This window comes from Natator depressus, chromosome 6, assembly GCF_965152275.1.
Source record: "Natator depressus isolate rNatDep1 chromosome 6, rNatDep2.hap1, whole genome shotgun sequence".
Classification (NCBI taxonomy): Eukaryota; Metazoa; Chordata; order Testudines; family Cheloniidae; genus Natator; species Natator depressus.
The window spans coordinates 105306623-105332758 of NC_134239.1; the positions used below are offsets into that span (position 1 = coordinate 105306623).

Genomic DNA, 26136 nt, shown 5'->3' on the forward strand with positions numbered 1-26136 from the left:
TCTAAGTTTTAGCATTGAAGTTGAGCTAAGAATAGGGGAAGAGGGCAGAGTACAGACTAGATGATCTCTCGAGGTCCCTTCCAGTCCTACGATTCTATGATTATTATTTTATCATTTGTATTTTCATCCAAAAATGATACCAATGGTTCCATATTTTTACTTCTGACTCAGTGCCTTTCAGCCATGCAATCCTTCTCTGCTATTAATGAGTTGGTGACTTGGAAACTTACTTTAAATTACAGTGCAGCCTTTGATTTCACAAAGCTCCTCTGAATGCCTCCAGCTAATTGTGTTTTCAATAATAAATTGTTGAAGAAACCTTGGCTTAGTTGGGTTTGGTTCGATCTGACTTAATTAGAGCTGTTTCAAAGTACTATCCTGTGCCACTCGGATTATTGGTTCTCTTATGTTATTTACAGGACACTACAGAACAGAATGACTCAGGATTTATGGCTTTCCCACACTCTATCTATCACACACCAATGCCATAATTTAAAGTAATGGCATCTTCTTGCCTTCATGCAAAATTATTTTTGCAGATGTGAAGACTCTGACTAATAGTGCCTTTTTTTATCATATGAAAAGTGGAGTTGAACACACGGAAGGCTGTTTAATCATTTGTGGCGAGCTCCCAAACCTTGATTGATTTTTACAGAGGCTAGCTTTTTCCTACAGGTGGATTACAAAAGCTCTGTAAACAGCTCTCACTTTTTCAACCTCAGGAATTTTGGAGCAATTCATACCAGTGTCGAGTCAGCCTGTTCATTTTATGGCCATGTGTTCTTTTTTGCCTTCAGGTCTCAGTTAAACTCTCAGAATGTCTTGCAGATCCTTGTTTCTGATGCTAAAAAACCTGATGGTATAAGATGCCATCAAATCCAACCTTTCTCTATGGCCCAACCATATAAAGCAATACTGGTAAGAACCAAAGTAGAACTTTAATATTACAAAGTTATAATCAATAGCTCATGATTTGATCACCACCGGAGTTGCAAAAGCGCACTGGTGTCATAATGTGGAATTTGCAGGTTAGCATTATCTGATAACGTGTGTGACATGCTAAACAATGTGGTAGGGTGCTTTACGGACATAAAACTTGTTTGCTAGGAATAAAAGGGCCCTGGGTCTGAGGCACAGCGCTATTATTTATAGCTATATGTAAACAGGGAAGCCCTTTGTCAGTTTTTTTGAATTACCAATAGTTGCAGAAGTCTTAACATAATAATCTTGGTAAAACTGCCCAGATGTTTGATATTAAACAAACACCTGTTTTGAAAAAAAGATATTTCACTCTTCCCTCCCTCCTCTTTAACATATTAGAGAGGCGGCTGAAAAGAATTGCCATGGCTAGAGTTTTATTTAGTTCTCTGAACACTGCTGTCCATAGTGTCAAAAACACACCAAAAAATAACCCTGGGAAAGGTTAATAATGGCCTTTCCAGTGTCATATTCTACACTTTATGTGTTGTGGTAATTATTATCATTATAGCTGTAAGGATGTCTAGTTATCTTTCTTAATCACATACTATAAAGAAGTGCTTCTGAACACATATCTATTATTTAATCAAAATTTCACAGTTATTGGCATTTATGCTCTGGAAGGGCTGTGTTTATTTTCTGTTTGCATGGGGGAACAGTGCGTCCTAGAAGAAAGGGAGACCTCTATCCATGCCCACTTTAATCACTGTCATATCATGTGACAATCTGTGCTATTAATATCAGAGACTGCTAATACATGTTATTATGTCCTGTTGCCTTGTACTTTTTGCACTCTAGGAAAGCACTTTTATTAACAGATTTTTTTTTTAAAAAAAGAGAGAGCTAAACTGTCTCCATGAGTAGATCTGGGTTCAAGTGCCCTGCCTGGGGTAGGATAAGATGGTCCAGGAGATGCAAAATCTACCCTAGTCTCCAGCAGAATCATTCAAATCATCCAAGTAGCATCTAGTCTCCACTCACTACACTCTTCGGCTGGTCCTTGGGCAGAAAGTGCTAAACCACTGCCCTCAGGCAGTGGCAACCTGCAGATTGAGGACTGACTATATGTTGTATCTGGAAACTGGGCCATGAGCCAGGAGGGCACTTCAAGCATGTGCTTAACTTTAAGCATGTGAGTAGACCAACTGATTTAAATGGGTCTAGACTTGTAAATCGACTTTATTGAGTATGCTTAAAATTAAGCACATGCTGGATTGGGACTTTGGTGTCCTGACACAAAACAATTAACAGAGCCACTCATCTGGTGTCTGGAATCGCTGTGTAAATGTCCTTCAAAATATTACAGCTGAGGCTTCAATCAGAAGCTTCATGGTCCATAGGCAGCAGGAGTTGTGCTAAGAGGTAGGCCTGGTCTACGCTGCAGAGTTAGATCAATGTAAAGCAGCTAACGTCGACCTAACTCCATAAATGTCTACACTACGATGTTGCTCCCGCTGATGTAGTAACCCACTACACCAGCCTAATAACTCCAGCTCCGCGAGAGGCATAACACTTAGGTGGATGTAGTTAGCCCTGTCAGCCCTGCATGGGGCTTATAGCTGGAGTCCCTCCCGCCACCCCTAGCAGAGTGGAATCCAGCTGTCAGGGGCTGACAGCTCAGACTGTCAGCCCCCCACACTGCCCCACTTAAGTTGGTGCAAGTGCTCCTGGTGAGGAGGCATACCACTAGCAGAAGGATGGTAGTGTGGACATGAAAAACCATGATAATTACTGTAACTTACATCAACTTAATTTTGTAGTGTAAACAAGGCCTTAGATGGAAGCCAGTCTTTAAACTCACCTCTCCTTCTGGGAGCTGTATCTCCAACCTTATCAACAGCTGTCGTGTTTGACAATTGGTGGACAGTCACAAGAGGGGACTTAACCAATTATTGGTGCTTGCACAAGGAAGCTTTCCTCCAGTCAGGCTGGTAAGAGTGATGTGAGGATGGGCTCTCATAAAAATGGCCTTTGGTCTATCTTTCAAGCTGGGATAAAAAGAGACTAAATATGGCAGCCAGAATGGAAGAGATCATAGAGCTTCAGATACTGCTTGTCCCAAAATGCAAGACACAGGGAGGAAAATTTTATTTGGTAAAGTCAAATTTAAAAAGAAGCCAAATCAGTTTGTTTCAATATTTTGGAATATTCATGTATATTATGATGTCCCAACCCTATAGAAATTTCCAGTGGAAGTCTCTTCCATTTCTCCACCAATTGTGATGTCAGTCACAATTGGTGACGTGGTGTCAGTCAGATGTGGGTAGATGTGTAATATGATCTTGGTCTGTGGATCAAGTTGGCCAGCAATCTCAAACTAAGAAAAAAATGTGGTAAATTGAGGATTCTGCGGGAACTGCAAGTTGTTACTTTAAGGGGGACCCCTCAGTATCTTGCAGGACAGGGCCCAAAGTTAAGCTCTAACCTCTTATGCTGCAAAGTGCTGAGTGCCTTCAATTTCTGCTGACATGAGGGAGGGCATCTTGCAGGATTGGCCCCTCAGAAGGGTCAAACAGGCATCAGCTGAGTACTTGAATCTGATCATTGCTCATCATCACTGAAATCTGAGATCAGCTGTTGAAAGGAACTTGGGAAATTTTAGGAAAGACCAAAAATGGGGAAATGATTTTGGAAGGAGCTATTAATCCCATGGAATCTTTCTTATGGCAAAAAAAATTTGAACAGCCTAGCAGATTTGTGAGGCAGCTTCTGATGGGAAAGTCCTCTACCTGACTCTGTAAACTACACATCCATTGTAAACTAAAATGTGTCTAACAGCATTAAGAGGAAAGTAATTTGTTTAAGGACTGTACTGATTTATTCATTAGTTTTTAATCTAAACAATTTCACGTAAATCTTCAAACTTTAGAGTGAGTTCGCATATTTGTGCTAATGAAGTAGTATTTCTGTATTATCACAACTGTAATGCACATTTCTGTGGTACAGATAGCATGAAATTCCTAATTTTTTTTGTCTCAGTTGTTTACAATTGATTTACAACCACACCCACTTCGGGCATGAACCCTGGCCAGGAAAGATCTCTTCTTGTATTAGGAGGCATGTTAATGCATATATCTGTGAGACAAATTAATGTATTAAAAAACAAACTCCCCACCCTTCCACAGAAATGTACTATACAATGGAAAAACCAATTACACATCACTGGCACTACCTCTTCCATTCAGTTTAATATATTCCTGACATATTGCTTATTCTTAATTTGAAAATATGCATCCAGTACTCATTCTTGTATTGATGGCACACTTGCATTTCATAGGTATGCTAATTAATTTAACATATAGGTGCAACTATTGATTATTCCATAGCAAAATGAGCAGACCTACTGCATAAAGTATTTTTTAAAGTTCATCTCTATTAATTGTTTCGTGACAGCCAGGCTTTTTGCTAATGTGATTGTTTAAGTCCCGTCTAGATTCCTGTATCCTAAATTAGTGATAGCTCCTGGATGGAAATTCATATTTTATATTCCTCAAGTTTCAAGTTAAAAGCAAAGTGTGTTTTAGAGTGATACTTATGAACCTGCAAAACCAGGCGTAGTGGGCTACTTGATACCTAGATAACTGATTGGCCAGACAAACTCATAGGAAGGTAAAATTTGCACCCTATTAACTTGGTCTACACTAGGGAAAATATTTATTTCTAACAGGTGTCAGCAATGGTTGCTGAACATGGCTAAACTGCAAGCACGACCAAGACCAAAGCATGTTCAGCATTCCAAAATTCCTGCTAGAACTTGCTCTCAGTTGGCACAGAGAAATGAAGAGGCTTTCCCAAGCACACAGTCAGTAAATTGTGGCTCTGGGAATAGAACCCAGGAGTCCTGACTAACTACTGGATGACGCTTCCTCTCAGAGATGGGAACAGAACAGAGGAGTCTTATGTCCCCGTCACCTGCTCTAACCACTAGACACACTACATTCTCTAATAAAAGGGTGCCACTGAGTGTCTGAGGAGGCTCTGTAGATGAGATTTTATTGATGCACATTGAATGCTAGAATTTTTATCATAGCCATGCTAGTTGTGGATTCCAAGATTTTCAAATTGCCAGTGCTGTTTTAAAAATATCCCTTACATATGTCAAATGAAGATTTCTGCAAGGAAGTGAGTTAGTGGATGTGATTCACTGAAACACTCGAAAGCTGGCTGCTTTGGAAGTCAGTCAATAGGAAGAAGCTTAGTGATGACACAGGACTGGTATAAAGGACAGGACAGTGGACTCTCAGTGAGAGATTCTGTTCACCAATCTGAATGTCACTTCGTGTCTGTTTACAGCATTCAAATGTAAATGTATTTGTTGCCTGTAAAAACCAGGGAACTAATAACATGAAACCTTCCTGCAGCGTTTGGCTTCCTTTTGGACATTTCCTGAGATATTGCTGTTAAATTGCCTAGATAAACACTCCAACTTCCAAAGCCAATCTGTTAGAAACAATTTTGGGGTTGTGTGAGGCAAAAGCCAGAATAGACTGAAGGGTATGGAGGATTGAAAACTGCAACACAAGCCTCTCTTCCAACTCCCACTGGCTATCTTCATTCAACTGCTGCCAGCATGAGTCCACCAGGGAAGGTAGGAGGAAGAAGTAGGGAAATGAAAGAAAAATGTCTTTGTGGCTAGAGGAAATCCACTCATTTCTGGGCCAAAAGGCCAGCTTGCCCCCTCTTAAGTCAGACAGAAACTAGACCTAAGGCTGTGTTGTTTGTTTCTGTGTTGTTCTGATTATTTGTTTAGTTTAGTTGCTAAATGGGGAAATAGAAGAGAGAGAAAGTATAAGGATGCAATAAACAATAGTCATGGGACCATCGCCTTAGCACTCACAGTCCTCTTTTCCCACCAAGGCAACCCATGTGTGCTGTGGAAGTTATAACAACTCAGTACTTGGCAGGGACCTGCAAACATATGGAAGGATCTTGACCTTTCCTCAGAGCAATTTAGAGCAGTGAAAAGATCCCAGAACCAAGGTAAGAGCCTTTTGGATGTTAAAAATCTAAAGAGGTTTGTCAGGATTGTGTTTCCTCTGCTTACTATGTCAATGCCCCTAGAAATTCACCAAAGAAACTGTTTCAACATTGGAAAATTGGTTCTTAAGAGATAATGGAGAAATAAGAGCTGGAAAAAGAAAATGAAGGCAAAGAAAGGTTTGATTGTCTGGAGGAATGCAACACTTTGATACAGATCTTATCTTCTGACTAAATTTCTTCCAATCAATAAAGAGTGAGACAAATTATTATATGGTGTAAACTGGTGCAGTTCAATTAGCATCAGTGGAGCTATGCTGATTTACATTAGCTCAGGATCTGGCCATGTACTTGTATATCAATGTATGGAACATAGAATCATAGAATATCAGGGTTGGAAGGGACCTCAGGAGGTCATCTAGTCCAACCCCCTGCTCAAAGCAGGACCAATCCCCAACTAAATCATCCCAGCCAGGGCTTTTTCAAGCCTGACCTTAAAAACTTCTAAGGAAGGAGATTCCACCACCTCCCTAGGTAACCCATTCCAGTGTTTCACCACCCTCCTAGTGAAAATTTTTTTCCTAATATCCAACCTAAACCTCCCCCACTGCAACTTGAGACCATTACTTCTTGTCCTGTCATCTTCTACCACTGAGAACAGTCTAGAACCATCCTCTTTGGAACCCCGTTTCAGGTAGTTGAAAGCAGCTATCAAATCCCCCCTCATTCTTCTCTTCTGCAGACTAAACAATCCCAGTTCCCTCAGCCTCTCCTCATAAGTCATGTGTTCCAGACCCCTAATCATCTTTGTTGCCCTTCGCTGGACTCTCTCCAATTTTTCCACATCCTTCTTGTAGCGTGGGGCCCAAAACTGGACACAGTACTCCAGATGAGGCCTCACCAATGTCGAATAGAGGGGAACGATCACGTCCCTCGATCTGCTGGCTATGCCCCTACTTATACATCCCAAAATGCCATTGGCCTTGGCAACAAGGGCACATTGTTGACTCATATCCAGCTTCTCGTCCACTGTCACCCCTAGGTCCTTTTCCGCAGAACTGCTGCCTAGCCATTCGGTCCCTAGTCTGTAGTGGTGCATTGGATTCTTCCGTCCTAAGTGCAGGACCCTGCACTTATCCTTGTTGAACCTCATCGGATTTCTTTTGGCCCAATCCTCCAATTTGTCTAGGTCCCTCTGTATCCTATCCCTACCTGCCACCGTATCTACCACTCCTCCTAGTTTAGTATCATCCGCAAATTTGCTGAGAGTGCAATCCACACCATCCTCCAGATCATTTATGAAGATATTGAACAAAACCAGCCCCAGGACCGACCCTTGGGGCACTCCACTTGATACCGGCTGCCATCTAGACATGGAGCCATTGATCACTACCCGTTGAGCCCGACAATCTAGCCAACTTTCTACCCACCTTTATAGTGCATTCATCCAGCCCATACTTCTTTAACTTGCTGACAAGAATACTGTGGGAGACCGTGTCAAAAGCTTTGCTAAAGTCAAGAAACAATACATCCACTGCTTTCCCTTCATCCACAGAACCAGTAATCTCATCACAGAAGGCGATTAGATTAGTCAGGCATGACTTACCCTTGGTGAATCCATGCTGACTGTTCCTGATCACTTTCCTCTCATGTAAGTGCTTCAGGATTGATTCCTTGAGGACCTGCTCCATGATTTTTCCGGGGACTGAGGTGAGGATGACTGGCCGGTAGTTCCCAGGATCCTCCTTCTTCCCTTTTTTAAAGATGGGCACTATATTAGCCTTTTTCCAGTCGTCCGGGACTTCCCCCGGTCGCCAGGAGTTTTCAAAGATAATGGCCAATGGCTCTGCAATCACATCCGCCAATTCCTTTAGCACTCTCGGATGCAACGCATCCGGCCCCATGGACTTGTGCACATCCCGCTTTTCTAAATAGTCCCTAACCACTTCTTTCTCCACAGAGGGCTGGCCACCTACTCCACATGCTGTGTTGCCCAGCGCAGCAGTCTGGGAGCTGACCTTGTTCGTGAAGACAGAGGCAAAAAAAGCATTGAGTACATTAGCTTTTTCCACATCCTCTGTCACTAGGTTGCCTCCCTCATTCAGTAAGGGGCCCACACTTTCCTTGGCTTTCTTCTTGTTGCCAACATACCTGAAGAAACCTTTCTTGTTACTCTTAACATCTCTTGCTAGCTGAAGCTCCAGGTGCGATTTGGCCCTCCTGATTTCATTCCTACATGCCTGAGCAACAGTTTTATACTCTTCCCTGGTCATTTGTCCAATCTTCCACATCTTGTAAGCTTATTTTTTATGTTTAAGATCCGCAAGGATTTCACTGTTAAGCCAAGCTGGTCGCCTGCCATATTTACTATTCTTTCGACACATCGGGATGGTTTGTCCCTGTAACCTCAATAGGGATTCTTTGAAATACAGCCAGCTCTCCTGGACTCCTTTCACCCTCATGTTATTCCCCTAGGGGATCCTACCCATCAGTTCGCTGAGGGAGTCGAAGTCTGCTTTCCTGAAGTCCAGGGTCCGTATTCTGCTGCTTCCCTTTCTTCCCTGTGTCGGGATCCTGAACTCGACCAACTCATGGTCACTGCCTCCCAGATTTCCATCCACTTTTGCTTCCCCTACTAATTCTTCCCGGTTTGTGAGCAGCAGGTCAAGAAAAGCTCTCCCCCTAGTTGGCTCCTCCAGCACTTGCACCAGGAAAGTGTCCCCTACATTTTCCAAAAACTTCCTGGATTGTCTGTGCACCGCTGTAGAGCTCTCCCAGCAGATATCAGGATGATTAAAGTCACCCATGAGAACCAGGGCGTGCGATCTAGTAGCTTCTGCGAGTTGCCGGAAGAAAGCCTCATCCCATATGTCACTGTTGAGTAAGGAAGTGGGGTATGGCTACCGAGACCAAAGATCATGCTGCACCTAGGATGGTGGGGCTCTGGACTGTAGGGACAGATCAGGAAACAACTGTAGACTGCCATTAAGAGATCAGCTGCTCAGGTTACTGTGTTCTATGCTGCAAAATAATTTATTAAATTCAAGCTATCCATGTCTTACTGAGAACAAGAATACACTCAAATCTAATGTTTTCCCCAAATCAAACATTTGTATCTGTTTTCATATATAACAAAGAAAAATTTAAAAGAAAAATCTGGGGTGGGGGGAGGGAGTGTGTGCAAATCCGGACACTAAAATTTTCGTTCTACATTTCTAGAGCAGGTTGGGAATTTTCCATCTGAGGAATTTTCTGATGGAAAAGTCACTTTGCACAAAAGTGAAATTTACCCTGGAAAATATTTCCCATCAGAAAATTGTTCCTGGCTCTGGCTCCCCCACTCCTTGGCAGCCTGTTGGGTGGATTGCGGTAGATCCCTACTTTCCAGGCTCCTTGGCTCCGGACAGGAGAGCTACTGATCCCAGAGAACATATTTTATTTTAGAAATGCTAAACAGTTCCAGTAATGGGAATGTTTTAGTGTTTCCAAAATAAAATATTGCAGGATTTCAGTTCTGTGAAAAATTTTGAGTCTCTGACTTTTCATCCTGATTTGGGATGAACATTTTTCCAAAGATTCAAAAATTTTCATGGAGGTGAAATTTGTTTTTTGGCCAGCTGTGTACATTTCTCACTAGGCTCATGAGCACAATGCAGAATGAGATAATTAGCAATCAACCTTAACAGTTAACTGGTTTTTCTTTTTTTTTCTTCTGTCCGTCTGTCTGTCAAATTGGGAAGAGAGACAAAGGAGAAATATGGAGGGGAACTTCCCCTCCCTCTCCTCTTTGCTTCGATGATTCTAGGAAAGAAAACAGAAAAGGCACTTAATATATCTATGCCTCCTATTCCCCACATTGTTTCCTTATCCAATCTCTTGAAAGCACTCAACCCTTTGATTCCTTCTTATACCTCTCTCAAGCCTTCCTCTCTCCTGCTCTTCTCCTAGTGTTTCAAGTTCTGCCTCCGAAATGTCAACATTTTAAAAATTCTTAATGATGCAACCTGTGGTTACCACGGTAACTAATTTCATTGCCTAGGTCGCAGTGATCATATGATGAGTATTGCCATTGAAATTTAGAATAATTTTCTTTTTCTTTTAGACTGAACTAGGCCTTCCAGAGTGTTCCACTGTCTCTTATTCTACCCAGTGAGGAAACCTATCAGGCGTTAAATTAGGACGTTATTACAATCTGCTGGGGTTTTTTTGTTAGCAGGATAGAGAATGACACCTCCCTTCCCTGAAAAATAAAACTACTAAAACAAGAAGTCACTGATTTATTGTTGACCATTCTGAAGCTTTCTACATAGTCTGAAAAAGCCATCGCTGCCAATTGCGTGTAATGCAGCTAAATTTTATTTACTGTTTAAAAATTTGCATTTCAAATCAGTTTTTAGGGGTTGACATGAGTGGTTAGAGGTGCTGCCAGATTCTCATGTCCTGACTCCGATTCTACCCAGGCAACTAGTACTCTCAGTTGTGCTTTTTGCTTTGCTGGTTGTCAGTCAGTGTTTTTGGCTTGGCTCTGTAACTTGCCTTCGCTCAGTTAGCAAGGTGCTTAGAGACCATGGAGGTAGGCATAGTATTAAAACCTGACTAGATTAGGATAGAATTCACTATCTTTTTACTTAAACCAGCAGCATTAGGGCATGTCTACATTTGCCATTTAAAGCAAAACCACGGGAGCATCTACACTTTGTTAATGACTTTTTGCGGTGAAACTCGGAAGTTTCACTGCAAACAGAAAACCACCTCCATGAGAGGCGTACAGCTCTTACTGCTGATTCTTTTGGGGTACTGTGCAAGTGAAGACACGTTCTTCCTGTGTAAACTGCTTTAAGCCTCTGGAGGCTATCCCACAGTGCCTAGGTGACCACTCTGGCCAGCACCTCTGCTGCTCTGACGCCAGGTAAACAGATGTCCGCCCCTCCCCCTGTAAAGCTCTGAGAAGTTTGAAACTCCCTTTCCTGTTGCGAGTGCTCATCTGGCCAGGTGACCATGGCTGCTCCATGCAGCAAACGATCCCCTGCTTGGAGCAATGATGAGCCACTGGACTTGATCAGTGTTTGAGGAGAGGAGGCTGTGCAGTGCCAGCTGCGTTCCAGCCGTAGGAATTTCAATACCTGCTAGCAGATTGCATGCAGCTTGTAGGAGAAGGGGCATAACAGGGACACTCTGAAGTGCAGAGCGAAGGTGAAGGAGCTGAGGAACGCCTACCACAAGGTGAGGGAAGCAAACAGTTGGTCTGGTCCTGCGCCCCAAAGCTGCCGTTTTTACAGTGAGTTGGATGCAATCCTAAGTAATGACCTCACCTCCATTGCAAAGAGCCCAGTAGATACTTCTGCATGTCTGGAGGCAGGGGAAAGTGGCCCTAGCCAGGAGGAGGAGTCATAGATGAAGAGGAGGAGACTGAGGAAGCTGTGGAGCCCGTTGCTGCGTGTGCTCAGGGCCCCTTCTCCGCTCTGGAGGTGTCTAGCCACTGTGAGCGGCCACTGGCCGCTGAGGCGGAGGCAGGAGAGCAGAGCTCTGGTAAGTTGCTTGGCTCTGACAATGCATAAAGCAGATAGCAGGCATAGGAAAGTGCTAAGGTGACTGTTTGTGTGCTGGGTGCCCTCTGTTCACGCTTGCCCTTTTCAGAATGGTTGTGTGCAATAAACCCTCTAACCTGGCGTTCCCTCACCATTGCTGGGCTCTTGTGCACCAGGGGTGCTTCACTTCTGTCACCAAGACGGTGATTTCTTACCAGTGGTGTATTGAAACATACACAGTGATTCCTGTATGTATGTACATCAGTAATATGTTGCTTTGGTCTCCCCAGAAATGACTGTGGAAGACCCACCCCCCCACTGTAGCAGAGTGCCTGCAATGCATAAGAAAGCGGCCAAGATGCACAAGGGTGGACATGTTTCGTGAGGAAATGCATGATAAAAATAAATGGAGAAGAAACCATGACAAAGTGGAAAGAGGGAGAGAACCGAGACTGAAAAGAGACTAATGCTTTCCATAGGGAAGCCACGGAGAAGCTAACCATGTTTTGGAGCGTCAGACAGATATGTTGCATTCTCTCATTACACTGCAGAGTGACCTGATCCGTGCCCACTCCCCACTACAGCAAATGCAGAATTCTTTCCCATGCACTCCCCAAACTCCCACTGCACATTCTTATAGGCTCACTGCAAATTTTTTCCATTCCCCCCACAATCCACACCTCCAGACAGCTTGTCAAATGACAGCTGAAGTTATAAACAGCTGTGAGGTGTACGGGTCCCCCACCCTGTTCACCACCATCACTGAGGGTGGATATATGTGAATGTGGTGTGTTCTCTTCTTTTTTTTTTTTTAAATAAAAGCACAATTTTTTCAAAAAGAAGCAAGCTTTATTCGTGTGTTCACATTTCTGTACATGTCATCACAGCTCCAAGTCAACTTCATCTTCACTGAAATCGCAGACAGAAGCGCCATGTAGCACAGCGCGTGCTGTTAACACTTTGTTTCCCAAGCACAGCAGCAAAGTTTAATGATTTTCATTTTCAAACTTTTCCCTTAAGGCATCCCAGATCCTAACTGCCACATGTCGTGCCCCTCTAATAGCCCTGCTATCTGGCTGCTGAAACTCAGCAGCCAGGCGTTCGGCCTCCACCCTCCACATAGGAGTAAACCTTTCGCCCTTCTCCTCACAAATGTTATGTAAAGTACAGCAGGCCGCAATAACCATGGGAATATTTTCCTCACTTATTTCCAGTCTACTGTACAAACATCGTGCTTTCAAATGGCCAAATGCACATTTGACAGCCATTCTGCACCTACTCAGCCTGTTGTTGAAATGTTCCTTACTGACATCGAGGTTTCCAGTGTATGGCTTCATGAGCCATGGCATTGATGGGTAAGCTGGGTCTCCCAGGATCACAATGGGCATTTCCACTTCCCCGACAGTGATCTGCTGGTATGGAAAGAAAGTCCCCACTTGCAGCTTTCTGTACAAGCCAGTGTTTCTGAAGATACATGCATCATGCACCTTTCCGGACCATCCAGCGTTAATATCAGTGAAACGCCCACAGAGATCTAGTAGCGCCTGCAAAACCATGGAGAAATATGATTTATGTACTCGGTGCCAAGGTGGGCTGGGGCAACAATAGGGATGTGCGCCTCACCACGGTTAGGGAAGCCCATTTCTGCAAAGCCATCCAAAATGTCTCACACATTACCAAGAGTCATGGTCTTGCGCAGTAGGATGCGATTAATGGCCTGGCACACTTGAGTTACCACGGCACTAACGGTCAATCTCCCCACTCCAAACTGGTTCGCAACCGACCGGTAGCTGTCTGGAGTTGCCAGCTTCCACAGTGATTGCCACACGCTTCTCTACAGTGAGTGCAGCTCTCAATCTGGTGTTCTTGTGATGCAGGTCTGGGGAAAGCTCAGCACACAGTTCCATGAAGGTGGCTTTCCACATCCGAAAGTTTTGAAGCCACTGGTAGTCATCCCAGACATGCATAATGATATGATCCCACTCTGAGCTAGCTTTCCTAGCCCAAAAACGCCATTCCACAGTGCTCAGCTCCTCCGTTAATGCCAAAAGCAATCGAATGTTACTGCTTTCCATTTCAGGCAGCTCATCAGGCATCTCTGACTGCAGTTCTCTTTGCAAGTTTAAGAACAGCTGCACTGCCACGCGCAATGTGCAAGTGACAGCTATCAGAGCAGTGGACAGAAGTGCAGGATCCATTCCTGCTTGTAGATGTGTCGGGGAAAGAAGCCAGAGAGCAAGAGGTGTTAAAAAATGCCGCATAAGGAACAAGGAAGTAATGGGGCTGCTGAGACATGAAGCAATGCATCACGGGGCACTAAGCAAGGACCCAGAATGCCCTCCGCACATCCCCTTCCCACAAGACCTATTGTCAAAATGGAGAGAACTGCGCTGTGGGATAGCTGCTCTCAGTACCCTGCTCTCATCGGTGATGGAAGTGCTGCAGATGTAAACACTCTCTGATGCCTGTCGAAATAAGTGAGTAAACAAATCAGTGCTTTACTTTTACCAGTTCCCTATCACTGGGGAAACTGACAGCGGAAAAACTCTGTAAGTGTAGACGTACCCTTAAAGTTAATGGGAGCTTTGCCATTGATTTCACTTAGTGTAGGTTCAAGCCCCCATTGAGCAGACTTGAGCTGGAATCACTGAGAGACAATAAGTAAAAGAGTAATAAAAACATGGTTTTTTTTCAAAGCTGAGTTCTTTCTGGCTCATATCTCACCAACAATAAAGGTTCTGCAATCAATATTTAGTAAATTAAAGCAGACTAGAATCCAGCTGACTCTTCCAAGGCTGTATTGGCTCTGCTGTCTTAACAGGAATTAAAAGGAGATAAAAACTTATTTTAGTCAGTAAAGCTATGCTTTTAAATGCACCCGTGGAACAGATCTATTGAGGAGAATGGCATTCCTTAGTAACCTGAATAACAATTATTTAAATGTCCTATCTCTCCATCTTCACTGGCTATATAGCCACCAGGATGCCTTGCTGTAAGTACTGATGGCTTTTACATTCCTCTGAACTCTAATGTCCTTGCTGCCTTTGATCCTTTGTCAACCATTGGTTTATATGATAATGCTATGAGATCTCAGGGTGGTATAGTCTGTTGGAGGCAATTAGCTTTTACTGGGAACAAGATTTGGAACCGAAGGAGAGAGTTTAGTGGAAGAAATAGGTGTGAGGACTTTGTCTGACATTCCACATCTGTGAGTTATTTCACTGGTAGTGCTGGAAAATATTTCTGCTATTTCTTATTTGTTGGGATATTTTGGAAAGTCTGGGTAAGGATTTATGGTTCACTGTACACTTGACCTCCCTATGTGTTTAGGATTTCTTTAATGTTCTAAAATGTTTGATGTATTTGTCTAATCTGTGTCCTACCAGCCATCATCTGAGTGTCTGCATGTAAAATTGAGAGCAATAGCAAAGTCCCTAGTGGCTTTCATGGAGTCTTGCCCTTTTCAGGGTAAAAAATCTGCTTAGGGGAGGGTTTATGTTTTTCTTTAGATTTTATTAATTTACTTTTGTTTTGGGTTGGCTGGGTATAGATAAAGGTGCACAGTCACCAAGAGTGCTGCCTAATGGTTAGGCAGGGCTTTGGCAGGGTACCTCCCCGTTGAAAAGCACAGGGCATGTCTACACTTACCTCCGGAGCGATCGATCCAGCGGGAGTCGATTTATCGCATCTAGTGAAGATGCGATAAATCGACCGCCGAGCGCTCTCCTGTCGACTCCGGTACTCCACCAGAGCGAGAGGCGCAGGCAGAGTCGATGGGGCAATGTCAGCAGTTGACTCACCGCAGCGAAGACACCGCGGTAAGTAGATTTAAGTATGTCGACTTCAGCTACGTTATTTACGTAGCTGAAGTTGTGTAACTTAGATCCCCCCTCCTCCCACAGTGTAGACCAGGCCTCAGTCTGGTCCTTCAGTGCCTCTGGCCCAAGGGTTTCCATTCCTCCCCTTTAGCACAGAGGTTTTATTGGGGGCTGAGTCCTTGACCAGTCAAGGCCTTTTTCAGCTGATCTCTCACCAAGGTGAAGACTCCAGGTGTTGCAATATCTTCTCAGAGTGGGTAGGGGAGCCTGGGACTGCCCTCTCCACCAGGCTCTGGTCCAGGGCTTGATGGTGGGCAGCTCTGCCTGACACCTTAGGGTGCTAAGCTGCTGCCTCCCTGAACACTTCCTACTTCAGTCCCCTTTAGCTTCCCAGAGTAAATTGCTCCAATCAAGTCTCTGACCTGCACACTCAGTCACTTGGGTTTGCACAGGTCTGTGTGGTCAGTTCTCAGGCAATGAGCACCTAGGCAGCACTTTCCACTTCTGCTCCCTTCTACTGCCCATCTCTGAACCGCTCTGCTCGCCTTTATAAAGCCTTGCCTCCAGCTTGTGTGAACTTTTCAGGGGTGGCTGAGTGGGACTGCCTGGGCCCAGAGCTGTTCCTTAACCCCTTGCTCTCCAGTGTGGGTTAGTCTACCCCATCACACTGGGCTTTTTTTGGGAGGGTGTCAATGTTAGTATCCTTCTTATGGTGAAAAGGCCTTTTCAATGTGGAAGCTTTTACAGTGTTTCCAAAATATGGTCAGACTCTGGATTCTCCTGTGCTCCTCTGGAAGTTTGTGCCATAGCCAATCCCCTTGACTGAGAATGCTTTGTCCTTGATGTCACGTGTCATCCTTGGCTTTGTGGTCCCAGAGCAGTCTAACTATTAAAGTGGTTCATAGCTCAAAATTTAGTCTTCAGTGTATCTAGGGCTTGATCCATAATCAGCTTTAATATATTCCTTTCTAGACCTCTGAACTTTCTGGTTTTGTCTAGGATTGGACATTGAAGTACTAAACAACTGTGACTGTGTCGGGTAGACCTGGGCCAACTTGGGGTAGGAAGTACTTGAAATCTGATGATAGAGGCCTTCACACAAGATTCACAAATCAAAGAGGGTCTGGGTAAGTTTATGAATAAACTTCCAGGCGGAACCTTTGAATCTTTTGAGGTTCAGCCATCACTATTCCCATAATCCTCTACCTCCCCTCCATTTATTGAGGCGGGGTGGGGGAGGGGAGAGAAACTTCTCAGAGAAAGAATCAGTCTATTTTCCCTTTTCAGCCTCAAAGCCCAAGAAGATATATCAAACCCTGTCTGAGGGAAAGAATGGTTATGAATAGAAATAGAATATATATCCATTCATTTTGAGTGTGTGCTCTCCAGCTCTTTCACATTAGGCATCCATAATGCCTGCAGACAATAAACACAATTTCAGGAGTCTGTGCAGTATCAAAGCAAGAGGCAAAGTTATTTACAGCGTGTCAAGGTCTTTCGGTGATGGTGTTAGAACACTTTGATAATAATGATATAGCACTCAGAAGTAATGATGTACTTACAAGTATAGATGAAGTGCCTTTAATTTATTTGATAAAGAGAAAACTGAAGTGGGCAGCTTCAGAGAAGCACACACCTCTGTACCTGACTTGCACTGAGTGTTTAGTCTGAGAACATGTGCACTACTGCAGAAGGCTTCATCATTGACAAAAGAACTTTATAAATACAGAAAATAGAGAGAGAGAGTTTTTTCAGATGAGGGAAAAACATGGCCCTGGGCAAAACAGTGTATACGTTATCTGTGGGCGAACTTTCCAGCACTGAGAGGTCATGCCTCATCCTGCTGGCACAAAGGGTCAGACCAGTGTTAGGTAAATTTCACAAGTTTTTTGATCTCAAAGACAAATAAGACATCGAGCTTTTCAGGTTGGTATGCCATAGATGTGGGCATGGATGGATATTTAGGGTGAAATTCACCCCAGTGCAGAGGGCCAACAGAAATCCTATGTAGCACTTATATCCCACTTAGGCCCTATTTGGAAGAATTAAGTGTTCTTGTGTTAGTCCCCTGCACAGGGATGAGTTTCATCCCATATGAACATCAAGGTTTTGGTTCTCCACAGTCACTCTACCACATCTGAGTCTCTTAAAGACCCCATTAAAAATTAGCCTAAGGCACAGCTTTCAGATTCTGGTCCTAACTTGACAAGGTTCGAGCATATTTGGATACAGGGTGGTGGTCCATGCCCATCTCTAGATCCCTTCTCTACTGTTCTTCTCTTCTCTGGACCCATAGGCCCTGACTGTATATCAATGATGCTTATGTGAGGTTTGCCATTGTCCTTAATGGGAGTAGAATCAGGTTCCTAAGCAGCAGGGAAGGGGAAATATTTCACTTTTGTTGTGCCAGGTCCTGCTCAATTGAGACAAAAGATATGGTTCTACAGAAAACTAAAGAGGTGTTTCATTTACACGGAACAAGTCTAGTCAGGACCACAGCTCAGACACGTTCACCTCTCTGCCTAGCGCCAGCACCGGATTGTCAGCTGACTTCAGTAGATCTATACTATTTATCTGCTAGGAATTTTAGTTACCTATAATGCCCAACACTGCAGTATCTCAGCACCTCACAGTCCTTAATATTTATCCTCACAGCAACCCTGTGAGGTAAATCAGTGCCATTATCCCCAGCTTACAAAGCAGGAACTGAGGCACAAAGAGACTAAGGTGATATCTACATTACAGAGCCCATGCTGGCATAACTCCCTAGGGTAGAAGCAGCGTATGCCTCCCTGCATGATATTAGCACCTCCCTGCATGATATTAGCTAGGCCAACAGAACCACCTTTCTGTCAGCATAACTGCATCTACACTGGGGACTTTTGTCAGCATGCCTACGTCACTAGGGGATGTGAGGTTTTTTTCACACCCCTGACCTAGATAGTTATGCCAATATAAATTTTAAACATAGGGCTACGTGACTTGTCTAATGTCACACAGGAAGTCTCTAGCTGAGCAGAAAATTGAACCCATCTTTCATGAGTCCCAGGCAAGTGCCTCAACTACTAGACCCTCCTTCTTACACTGATTTACTCCACCTGAGCATCTGGCCTCAGCTGCTTAATCTCCTTTTTCCATGCCTTGTAGGCAGAGTGGCTTAAGCAGGACATTGCTTTCCCTTGATCACTTAAAGGTACAGTGGTTTGTGAGAAAGCAGTATGTGACTTGATCTATCCTGCCATCAATTTTGACACAGATCTCCTGTTGACTTCAGTGTCGCACAAACAGAAAGATGATGAGATGCCTCCTTGATATGTAAGCCTCATCATAACAGGGGTGAGACAAGGCTTGGCTGGGCCTGATACAAGACATGCACAATTCTTGAAGCCAAAAATTCTGAGGAACAATGCTTGGAACCTTATTTGAAATAATTTTGCTTTCAATTTATTTAGCATTGCTGGGCAAACTCCAGACCTAGAATCTGGAGAACAGTGTGTGTGTGGTGAGGGGGGTGGAATTGACAAACATTCAGTCAAATTCAATCTAACTGTTCATACTCTTTGTTGTTAGATTTTTGCAAGCAATGCTCTAGTTGCACAAATGCTTGGGCGTAGGCTCATATTTGTACAAATGTGCATGCACATGTGTTTTTTCATGAAAATATATCACAAGTGCTTACATGGCCAAAGCAAAGATCCTCTTTTTTGGGAGTGAGGATGGTAGGAGACAGGGAGAGCATGAGAAGAGAAAACATAACCCATTGGTGAGGGTGGTGTTACAGATCCCCCCACCCCTCTGTGCTGGATCCACAGAGGATATGAGTGTCTTACTATTCCCGACAGAGAGCTGTAGCAGATCATGCTTTTAGCTCTGTAGGCCCCTGGTTTGATCCCTGAGGTGTCTGTTAAGATGGCAGTTGTCTTGCAACCAACCAATTGTCATTAAAAAAGAAAAAAAGAGTTGAGCTGTAATGAGGAAGGGTGGGGGCTCCAGGCACTGTTAGATCCCAACTATTTTTAAATTTTCAGCTTATGTATGTAGTAAGAATATAAAGCACTTAGGCAGAAGCAAAAAAGACATGATTATAAATGTTTGAAAATCCCCAGGGTCAGCCCAAGATTGACAGTCATCCAATTTGACAGAAACAATAGCTGAGATGGAGGTGCCCAAATTTAGAATTATGAATATTAAATGCTTGCACAGAGCAATGGTCTCCGTGAAGAAAACTGAAGCCTGAAATACAGTTGAAGGAAATGCTATTTTAACAATAACTAGTATGTAGAAATAATGATCTGTTCCTGGATGGATTTGCCAAACAGAAAAAAACTATGTTTAATCAATAAGTTATTCACTCAGAACGGTTAGCTCAGTTCTACCCATTGTGTTACACAACATTGCTTCCAAATGAACTTTTTAAATAATTAAATGTTTTCTTTTCAAGGAGACTATTCCAAATCAGCGTATGCTACTGCATATGATGTAACCTTAGAAAACAGGTAATAGTGTGGAGAAATCTGCAAATCACAATGATTCTAATTCAAGCAAATCGCTTACTTCAACCAAATCAGCGGTGAGTCCAGTGGTAACTGGTGGCATTCTGGACTAGCTGTGATGAAAACCTTCCATGTGTGAATGAATACAATTCTGCTCGTCCATGTTTTCGGACAGATGTACAATAAGGCCACCTTCAGAGCTAAGTCTAAGGGCTTGTCTACACTTACAGTGCTGCAGTGGCACAGCTGCACCACTGCAGAGCCAGTGCTTAATTTGTGCCAGGGCTGAGCCCCAGTACCTCTAGGCTTGGCAGTTCATAGCCCCGGCACCTCTGGGCTTGCCGCGTCAGTTAAGAATGTAAAAAAATGGTTGAGGCCCAGGCACCTCTTTCATTACAAATGAAGCACCAGGTAGCGCTTAGTGAAGATGCTACCTTTGCCAACAAGAGAGCTTATCCCATTGGTGTAGGTACTCCATCTCCCCCAGAGGCTGTAGCTATGTCAACGGGAGAAGCCCTCCTGTTGGCATAGCTCTGTCTACACTGGGGGCTAAGTCTGCATAACTACGTTGCTCAGGGGCATGGGTTTTCCACACCCCTGAGTGACGTAGTTAAATCCGACATAAATTTGTCATGTAGACCAGGGCCAAGTGAACCTAGAAGGAGATTAAATTGAGTGAAATGTTCACATTATTCCCTCTAGGCTCCCACCAACGTGTCCATATTACCCATGTAAAGTAGGGCTTGTCTATATGAACGTTCAGCTGACGGGAAGCTGGGAGGTGACTCTACTCCCTGCCATGGATTAACTGTCTGGGTGGAGCCAGCAAACACTCATTAATGTTTTGTTAATGATCATTTCAAAGGGGAGTAGCTCAAAGCACATTAAGAAACTGTTAATGTGTGTCAGCAGGATTCATGTGGACAGTTAGTCTGTGGCCGCAAAGGGTGGGGTCAATTCAGTTGATAGCAAGATGGGATGTGAATGTTCATGTAGACAAACCCTTCCACTCTCCTCTTCTCTTACACAGCACCTCCAAATATGGCCTAATAGCTCTGGCAGTTGTGAACTGCTCCCATTCACCTCAACAGAATGTTAACTCACTCATTTTAGCTGACCTATCCAGCAAGGCTGCCAACACGTGTCAGGCAGCCCCGTCAGGCCTATCCACACCCCAGCTGCAACAAGACAGATTGTAGGAGTCAGCTGCAGTGGCTCCTCTAGGCCTCTGGGGGCAGCAATGATGCCTGGGTTCAGGCAGTAAGATTGAGTAAAGGCAGAGTCATCTCTCTGCTGCCCACAGATTCATGTAGGGATTGGATGGAGGATGAGGGGAGGAAGTGGTAGACAGAATAAAGGGAAGGGAAATTAGGGGTCAGATTGGAGGGGGCTGCCCACTCAGGCCTAAGCTCACACTGCCCCGAGGAACATCCTCCCAAGCTTCCCGGAGGTTGTCTCTCATACAATGTCCCCCTTAGGTAGCCCCTGACTTTAATGCCTTTGTTCCCACTGGCTTCCCCAATGCCCCTATCTACTCCTGGCTCACCTCTGCAATCCCCTTGTTGCTGAGGTGTGTAGGGAATAGGTGTTTGCATCCCCACACCTGCTGCCACTGCTTGGTGGAAATCCTAAGGGGGAAATCAAGGACTTTTCCTTATCGCTGGGAAATTTCACACATGGAGCTGTGCTAGAATTGGCAGCTCTGAACCCTCCTCTCTCGGATTGTGGGTACGGTTTAAGTATGGTGCTTTCACTTTTTACTCCCCGGGTCTAACCTCTGAACATATTAAATTGTAAATGATTTGCAACATTACTGTCCATTCTATAATTCTCCCTGTACCCACCTACCCACCCACCCTCTTTACGTATTTCTTCCTTTTCTCAAGTTCTTAGGAAGACGCTGCATATTTAAGGACCCCACAGGGTTCTGAGTCTGTAGTAACTTTTCATTTCAAATGCTTTAACTGAGTCAACCAGGTCAGCATGTGTCACTTGGCCAATTGCCCCCATGAGAAAAATACACAGGCCTGCTGAGTCAGTGTCAGAAGGTTGTACTTCACAACATGAGTCAATTGTTATTTTAATTTTCTCCTTCTACGCTAGCTCTCCCACCCTCTCCCCTCCCACCAAAAGAAGCTTTGCTACAAAATGAGCATTACTAACAGCAGCGGGGCTGCTATAGAAAAGAGAAGAAAAGCTGGGGGAAAGCACTGCAACCTCTCATGTCTGCAGCAACTTTATTATGCCACTTGACACAGCTTGAGGGGAAAACCAGAAACTGCACAAAAGGCAACATTTAAAAATAACTGATTTCTTTGTTGTCCATTAAAGCGAAGGTCTTTTTTTTTTTTTTTTCAAACAGCTCTGACAATTCCCCCTCCCCGCTTCAGTAGGAACTCTTGTGAACAATTCATTTTCTCTTAAGCAATTTCAGGCATTTTAGTTTGAAAAAAGCAAAGAATGCAGAAAAGAATTCAGGCCCCCCACCAACATGCCCACATTTTTCAGTTGGTTCTCAAAAGTCACACAACTGCGGGGCTACAAACTCGCTGTGAGCAGGAGAGTCGCAGTTATTGGGAGAAGGATTAGATCTACTTCTAGATGTTGTTGCTACCCAAGCGATTCTATCACATGTAAATGAGCACACCAAATATCCTATTTAGTCTGATAATGGAAAAGATCACTCTTTATTTCTGAGGCAACCTTGATACTTTCTAAGAACTGTGGGAACTTTTCCAAGATATAATCACTTCTTATGACTCACCAGACCAAATGTCATTTACACCAGGATGCCCAATCCCCATGAGCTAAGCACCATGTTTGAAAACCTACTTGCATGCTATTAGGATGTAAAGAGCTAACTGTGCTCTTCATAAGGGTGGTGGAAAACCGGCTGCAACTATCAAGACACCAAATCTAATGGCACTACAAATACCCCTCCATGGAAATTAACGTTTAGTCGACTTGGACAGATGCAGCTCAGACAGTTCAGCATCCCACTGTCAGAGCCTCAGCCAGCCTGAGAACTCCACAGTGGGGTGTGGCCTTCAATGGATGTTATGGGTCCTTAAAACCTCTCAGGACCAGGGCCAAGTAGTGTATTGATGGAATTGTAATTAAAACACTGGAGTGAAAGCCAGGGCAGCTGGGTTTTATTCTGAGCTCTGGCACTGACTTCTTACATGACCTTGGGCAGGTTACTTAGTACCTTAATTTCTTCACCTCTAAAATGGACAATAATAATACTGATCACACAGGGGAGTTGAGAGTCTTAATTTATTAATATTTCAAAGCACTTTGAGATCCTGTAAAAGTATAAAGAATCTGAGCTACTGGGATTGCCCCAATACTGGGGTTATGAGATTTTGACTACAATTCCTACTGGAAATAACATCAGTCAGACTGCAGAAACAAATTCTCTCTCTCCTGTCACATCACATCACATAAGGACCCCAGATCTGAAGTCACACCCTTTTCCACTTCAACTACCCCACTAACCGATCAATACGAACATCTCCTCTCTTATCTTTCCATATTCAGCTCTGATGGTTTGTAGAAGTCCTTTGGAACTCTAAAAAGGGCCCTCATTATCACAATCCATTCCCAATCTATGTTCCCTAATAAAAGGAAGTAATAGTAAATAATGGAATGGTAAAGCTCCAGGGTAAGCTAGGATGCTGGAGAATTTCTCTCTCTGGGAGTAAACATAGGATAGTTGGGTCCCACTGGAGCTTGATCCACAAATGACAGCTGCACTTCATTGCTAATGACACTGCTCATAAAGACTGGGCAGCCATTATGAGGAAGGAAATGTCAGGGGAATGGCTCTGTATTTCCCTCAAGAGCTCAGGGAGTCTACTAGCTTGGATTCCATGGTGATGCACATGATATATGTGCCTAGAGAGAGAGAGAGGCAGCGGTCCCTGGAAATCAAGTCTATGCAAAGTGTAGGTTATTTTTGTTTACTCTTTGAATTGAGTAGCCAACCCTGAAATGCACAGTGACTTCTGAGACAGAATTCTGATCACTCAGAACTGGATTGTGCGTGTGTTTTGTTAATATTTAACGCCAATATCAAGGCCTCTATCAAGAAGGTTTTGTTTTGTATAAGAGAAATCTTTGATGATTTCTCAGACTTGAGGTTAAGGCTGATACACACCACTATTCTGCTGTGAGTCAAAGAGCCCAGTCAACCTCATCCACTCACTAAAAGCTATATTGATTGTAATACACCATAGACTTGCAAAGTCCAGCTCTGACCTCAGTACCCTATAAGCTAGGTAGTGGTGTATAGGGATGCAGGGTAAGGATTATGGTTGTTTGTGAAACCTTAAGGATGAACTTCTTGACCTTCCTTTTTTCATTCTAATTCAATACTAAATAAATGTATGCCAATATTTGTATTTTATAACCACGTTATTTTAGTTTAATTGCTATATTTGTACAATGTTAAGTCTACCTCACAAAGCTTTTTGTCTGAGAATGTAAAATCATTATCATCACCATTATAGACAATGAACATTCTCTGATGTGTTGTTCTTTACATATTTGTCATTCAGAATATTCAGAAAAGTAAACTTTATTTAATATAGTTTAGGCTTAAATAGAAATGATGTATCTGTTTTCTTTCACAATAGAAATACTCTCAGAATTATATTTTCATTAGATATATTTTTCTTTTAAATAAGAGATCATGGCAGAGTTGTTAATGTATATGGAGTTTCTTTAGTGATGGACTTTTCTGACCCTCAGTGAAAGTTAAGCATTCAATAACAAACAGTATAGACAAGCTCTAAAAATAAACATCTATGTACAACGAATTTAACCCTAGGTACACAACCTGTCAGAGAAAAGGACACTTTAAATGGACACTTCATGACAGCCTAAAATAGATCCACCATAGATGGAACGTGACAGATTTTCATTATCATGACTCTTAAAGGTATTGCTATAATACAATGAGGTCATCAGGTTTATTTTAGCAAATGCAGGAAAATTTAAGGATCGTAGTTTTAAAAGGCACAAAACATACGCATGCAAATGTGCACCTGTTTTTGTGTGTGCCATTGCTATACTTCTGTGTGCTAACTAGGTTGATGTGCAGATGCCTAGCTCCTCATTTCCTTATGCAAATAGTTGATTAGTTGTTGGAATTGTGGGTTATTGCCTACACAAATGTGGGTAGATAAGTGCACATGCATCTTTGGCATACAGGCCTGCACCTTAAAAATTTACTTCTGAGTGTCTTTTTTGATTCATTATTCACCTGCGTGGTATCTTACTCGAGAGTGCTACTGCTCATCTTCAGGTTAAAGCCTCTTGGTCCAAGTCAATTTACCTAGTTTATGTTTTATTTGTTTTTCCTCAAGTTAAAGTAACGTCTCACTCCCCTCTTTGATACAAATGTTTTTGATCCAACTCTGCAGCTACAGTGCTTCCTGGGATGGTGCAACTTGCGCACCACCATTGACTGAAGGAGGTCCTGGAAGGCACAATCTAGCTCATCAATGAGACTGAGTAAGATTTTAGAATTTAGCTCTTGCCTGGCATTTGCCTTATCTGGATTTATGCTTTATCGGAAGGTGTTTCAGGTAACTGATTTAATCTAATGTTAGCAAGTGGTAATGACCGCTGCTTATTAGCGTAAATTTTGCTTAATGGGGAAGCATTCAGCACGTGCCAAGTAACTGCATGGTCAGTTGACTCTGTCAGGGCAAATTAGACTCAAATTATGGATTTTGTAAAAATAAGCTTTTACTGAGGCTAAGGCCAACATGAATGTTTTCATGATTTTTGTTTTCTAAATTCAAAGGGAAACAAGTAAATAAAAAAATAAACAGCCCTCAGCAGAATTTGCAACCAAAATGTTGGCTTTGGTCAGACATCTGGAAATATTTAGTCAATGGTCTAATACAGGTGCTGGCATAGTCACTCCCACAATATCATGGCGCCATCTTATTTGCGTAGTCACTCCCATACTGTTAACTTGTTACTTCTCTTTACATGCCCCCTTTTAGCTACTCGGGCTGGTGCAGCAGGGGTGGGGCATTATGACATCTTCTCCCGTTTTCTTGTACAAATGACTTCAACACCTCTGGTTTGTAAACCCCAGCATGTAGGTTGTTTGTGTTATCTCATCCATCACCCCTTTACAGACCTGGGCAGAACTCTCTTTACAGTAACATACAAATATCATCCCCTTTCGCCAGAGAGCAGAGAAGGAAGAGATCTCTCTGAGCAGAGATCTCCCTTTACTCTGAGCCTGCTAGCCTTTCTCTCTCTCTCTCTCATCTCCCACCTTGCACTTTTTTCTGGTGGGCCTTTCTACTCTTCCAGTTAAAG

The 26136-nt window shown here is 43.3% G+C and overlaps 2 long non-coding RNA genes across 2 annotated transcripts in view; one reads left to right on the plus strand and one right to left on the minus strand.

Annotated features, from left to right (window-relative positions):
- LOC141989473 (uncharacterized) overlaps positions 1-12161 on the plus strand; it is a 48758-nt gene extending 36597 nt beyond the window's left edge. The window contains exons 2-3 of the long non-coding RNA XR_012639988.1: positions 5836-5958; positions 11774-12161. This is a non-coding gene — a long non-coding RNA (uncharacterized LOC141989473). The remainder of the gene's footprint in view (positions 1-5835; positions 5959-11773) is intronic.
- The window catches only part of LOC141989472 (uncharacterized), a 90199-nt gene that overhangs the window by 3729 nt on the left and 60334 nt on the right, over positions 1-26136 (minus strand). The window lies entirely within an intron of this gene.